This window comes from Mus musculus, chromosome 3 (genome assembly GCF_000001635.26).
Source record: "Mus musculus strain C57BL/6J chromosome 3, GRCm38.p6 C57BL/6J".
In the NCBI taxonomy this organism is placed as follows: Eukaryota; Metazoa; Chordata; class Mammalia; order Rodentia; family Muridae; genus Mus; species Mus musculus.
The window spans coordinates 58,164,257-58,169,401 of record NC_000069.6 but is presented as its reverse complement, the minus strand read 5'-3'; the positions used below and the strand labels follow the sequence as shown (position 1 = coordinate 58,169,401).

The 5,145-nt window shown below is 43.6% G+C and overlaps 1 long non-coding RNA gene across 1 annotated transcript in view; it reads right to left on the bottom strand.

Moving 5' to 3' along the window:
* Positions 1–2,339: 2,339 nt before the first annotated feature.
* The window catches only part of Gm40056, a 77,647-nt gene continuing 74,841 nt past the window's right edge, over positions 2,340–5,145 (bottom strand). Inside the window, exon 6 of the long non-coding RNA XR_003954487.1 lies at positions 2,340–3,125. This is a non-coding gene — a long non-coding RNA (predicted gene, 40056). The remainder of the gene's footprint in view (positions 3,126–5,145) is intronic.

The following is a 5,145-nucleotide window of genomic DNA, read 5'->3' as shown; positions in this document are numbered from 1 at the left end:
GGAAAACTGGGAGGAAGATGGCTTAGGACAAAGCTATCTCTATACTATTATAGACAACGAGACAAGGGAGGGATGTAGAACGCAGTTGTACAGCTTCTCTCTGGCTGGTCAAACATTCTTTTAGGCCCTAGTGGTTAAGACACAAAACAAAAGACAAATACGAAACCCAAAACACCGAGTGTGCAGGCAAAGGCGGTAACCCACTGGGGAGGTAGAGACAGAAGGATCAGAAGTAGGTGATCTTTGGCTACTTATTGAGTTTAAGGGTAACCTGGGTCACATGAGGCCCTGTTTCAAAACAGAAACAGAACTTATAGTTTGCTTTGAAAATCAAGCAGCTTCCATTGGTGCCGGCTAGAATGTAGAAGGCTGGTTCTGGGCTCAGCCTGGCCAAATCAGTGGAAGATTACAATGACTTATGTAAGGCTGCAATACCCTCCAACAGAATGAGTAATTTTGTGTTATTTTTGGATGGTGCAGTTCTTTAAAACAAAGTGATAAATGAAAGTGGCCTTGGTAATGCAGCAAAAATGTTTAGTTGCTTTGAGGCAAATGGAAAACGTGGCCTCGTTGCTCAAAGGCAGCGGCCGAGTCCTCTCTCAACTCAGTTTAAAAAAAAACATGGACTAGTCAGTCAGTCTGGTACAGAATTGTAAAAGTGCACTGTAGCAAGCGAGCCTTGTGTCTGGGCCCGAGGAATTGCTAATGAGATCGGGTGCTCACAACTGAGCTCCAGCTGGCAGAGGATTCCTTGAAGGCAGGCAGACCATTTGCTTTCTTACTGAGCCGGGTCATGCCCCTCCTCTTGTGGTTCCGCGGCTTGCGTGCTGGCTTCGGTTATGTCCCCTCAAGTCCAGACCTCCTGTTCCACACGGCATGTTGCCAAGTCCTGAATCCCACAAACTGATTCAAACTTCAAAAAGGCATTATATATTTTTATGTGGTACCTTTTGGATCTTTTTCAAAAGGGTCCTCACTTGCTTCAGGTTTCTCTGAAAACAGAGGTGATGACGTCAGAGGGGGCGATCAATTATTCGGTTGTTGCTTACTTGCTTTAGGTTTTTTTTTTGTAATGTTTAGTGTATTTCATTTGCTCTACTTTATAATTTATGTATCTGAATATAAGCAAAATAAAGTAAAATAAAAGCATTAAAAAGGAATCTATTACTTATTAAAGAAAACATCATGTTCTCATATCAATTAAGTAAAGCAGAGTGTTGACTGTTTAAGCTGCAGCCAGATATAGTGAGTGACCAAGCCTTGTAACCCCAGCACTGGGGAGGCTGAGGGAGGACAATTATTGTGAGTTCAAGGCCAGCATAGGTTATATGTTGTCTTAGTCAAAGTTCTGTTGCTGTGAAAAGACACCATGACCATGGCAACTCTCATAATGGAAAGCACTCACTTGGAGTTGGCTTATGTTTAGAGGTTTAGTCTGTTGTCATCACAGTGGGGTGGATGGTGGCATGCAGGCAGACATGGTGCTGGAGAAGGAGCCCAGAGTTCTACATCTTGATTGGCCGGCAGCAGGAAGAGAGAGACAATGGGCTTGCCTTGAGTATCTGAAACCTCAAAGTGCATCCCCATTGACACAGGTCCTCTAAAAAGCCACACCCACTCCAACAAGGCCACACCTCCTAGTACTCCCACTCCCTGAGGACCAAACATTCAACTCTGTGCGTCTATGGGGGCCATTTTTATTCAAACCACCACAATAGTGAAACCCTATCTCAAAATCCAAAACTAAACCACAAAGTTGAATTTAAGTGCTAGGAACATAGCTGATTTTTTTAAGTCTTTTTTTTTCCTTTAAACTTATTGCACAGGAAAATATCTAATTTGCTTCAATGTTTTAAATTCTGTAAAATTTACCTGCTCTTATTTGTTAATAATGTCCCCAAATGAACCAACTTCCTGAATTTTTTCCAAAGAAACTTCACGATGTGCATGCCCCTATTTTGCATTTGATTCGTGAGTTCCTGACCAGTGGAAGATAAGCACCATAATTGGGTGCATGAGGAATACCACCACATTCTCTGTCCCTCCCTCCCCATGGAGGCAGGAGTCACTTACAGATCACAATGCCCTTGTCCCTGACTTCAGTGTTAGCCCTCCAGGCCACCACCAGGAGCCCACAGTAACCCCCTGTTTCCCTTGATGGAGCAGCCATCACCTCTTTCTTGGTGTCTGGCTTCTAGCTGCTTGTACCTTGCTTTTCTTTCTCACGCTGCTTGAGGAAAGGAAATCTGGGAATAAAAAAAAAAAAAACTACTCAAAGTGAAAACTACATCCCTGAATGGTTTCTCAAACATAAAGGCTGAGAAATTACAACTATTAAGTTGACATTGTCAGAAGTTTTTAGTGAGCAGGCCTGCAGGGGTTGGAATGGAACTAGAACCTGTGTTTTTCCCTGATGCTTGTCGGACTCTGGGCTTTATCAGACAGGATGAAGACAATGTTCCTGGGGTTTGACACTTGTAAAAACACCCCTCCATCATCCTGGCTATGCCTGGCAGCCTGCCAAGGCAGGAACAAGGCCAGATTTAGCAGGTCCTTCAGCACCATGACCGTGGTTGACATGATCAACTGATGTAGAACAGGGAACCCTTCCCCTAACCCTCACCACACACCCCCTCCCCCATAAATGCTGCCTCCCAAAGCCCAAAGCCTGGAGTAACTCATGCTCTTGATCCTGTCTGTGGTGGCTTGTCAGCAGTTGCCAGTCACTTGTGTATGGCTACAAAGCAGCTTTGCAGGCCTCCTGACTTGGATGCTGTTCTCACACACAATTCTCAAGCCTTAATCGTTTTCCTGGGCTTAGTCTTTTGTCTGTTTTGCTCTGAATCTCAATGGCATTCTTAGTTCTCATGTTTTAAACACTTGATTCCCCAGTTTGTGGGGGCTGCTTTGAAGGCTGTAGACTCCTGAGGAGATGCTAGACTAGATGGGCCACCAGGGGCAGGCCCGTGAAATTTATATCCTCTTGTGGCTCTAGTCCTGAACTCTGCTTCCTGGACAATGGTCAGGTGAAGAGCTGCCCGTGCATTCCCCTTGTAGTGATGGATTCAAGTCTCTCTTTAACGATGAATCAAAGTAAAATTTCTTCTCTTGACTTGTCCCGTGACCTGAGGCAGCAATGGATAAGTAGTTAATACGCTGTCCTCAGTACTGAGCTTAAGAAGATGTCAACTATTCTGGGCATTATGGGCCACCAACTGTCTTAGCTTTTTGAACACTCAAATAAGCACCCAAGTAAGCTGGTTTCTAAGATCACATAACAAGGCATAGTTGAAGAAACCTTTTGGAAGAGGGAAAAGGCCGAGTTTTCTGCCTCTCAAAATGTAGTCTTAGGTGTATACTAAAGAGGCCGGAGTCAGGCAGGACAGGCCCTGGTGCTGAGCCGCCCTCTAAGGATGAGCCCAGTTTGCTGCATTCATGCCTCACTGCACCCAGGGACCTGCTTTTTGTCAGATGCCCTGTGACTAAAGGTTTGCAAAACTCAGCTGCTCAGGCTATAGAGCTGGGGGCCTCCCCTGCCTGCTATGTATTTACAAGCGATATGAATATACTTTCATGAAAAGATCAACACACAGATTAAATGCGACACCCTGCTCTGTGAGCGGTAGTCTGGATCTCTGCCACAGTGGCCCACGTAATCTCCCCTTTTAACTCTTTCTGAGGACCCAGTGTGGGCTCCCCAGGTCTTGTTCGGCCCTTCTCCACTGGCTATGTTTGCTTTGCTTCCAGGGTTTGGTTACTCTACAAATTGCTGGAATAAACACGTGTTTTAGCTGACGTATGTGACAATTTCTCCATGGTAGATAACTGGAACGAGAACAATTGGATTTACAGAGATTTTGAAAATGTATACCGCTGGATTGTCCGGTGTGGTAGCACCAGTGGTAACAACCATGCTCCCACGGATATTCTGCTGTTGAATGGGTGATTTTACGCGTGTTGGGGCATGTAGACTTTTCTCGTTGCTTCTCTTTACCCTATGTTCATGTTTCAGTTATGTTGCCTTTTCTCTAACAGTTTGCAGACTTTTTTTAAAAAATGACGCTAAAAATGGTGGTACCTATAAAATTCTAGTGCTCAGAAGACTGACGTAGATTGGGCCACACAGGGAGCCAGCTTGGATTATACAGTAAGACTCTACCTCAAGTGGAAAAAAAAATGGTCTTAATAACACATGTATTCATCACTTAGCTTCAGTATTATTGAGTCCTGGACAGTACAGACTCCCATCCACTTGTATCTCATACAACTATTATTTTGAAGAAAATTCCCATGTACCATTCACACATAAACATAAAAAGAATTTTTATAATATCAACAAATATTTCCTTCATTAACTCTTATTTTTTTTAAAAAAGATAATTAATATTATCAAATATCCAGACAGTTAAATTCATTTGCCTCCATTTTTTTTTTACCAGAATCAGTGTGCAATGGAGTCTTTAATTCTAATTGGATAAAAAGCCATAGACAGACGAATGATGGGTAGATAGATGAATAGATGGATGGACAGACAGACAGATGGCAGGCAGATTCTCTCCTCTGTCACACTGGAGAATTCTGATTGTTCTTCTCATGAGGTTTTCTTGAGCCTTGATCTGGTGGCTGTATCTGATGGTGTCATTTAACGCGTTCCTTTCCTCTCAAACGTTTGGTCAGATCCAAGGCTGGACAAGAATCAGGCTTGATATTTTGTCCAGAACACTTGAACTGCTATGTTTTAGACCTCCAGCAAGGCCACATGATTTTCCTGTCTCTCCATGACGTTACCACGCACCCCCCACCCATGTCATTGGGCCTACTTTGGGAAACAGAAAATTATATAGTAATTTAAAATAACGGAAGTTTAATATACAGAATTATTAAAATAATAGCTGTGGAGGTGTAAAGTTGCTTCTGAAGGGCACCCTATATCTGAGGGAGAATAGCAAAGAAAAACAACCCTGAAATAGGGGCTCTCCCTAAGGCCGGACTTTTGACATTGTTGAAGGCAAAAGCTTGAGTGAGGCACAATAGCCAGTAGCTGGGGACACTAGGCTATCTGGTAGGTGCATGTTCATACTTGCCATGCAAGAAGGGAAGGATGCAAAAGGTACAGGCGAGCTGAGGCTATGGCTGTTTACCTAC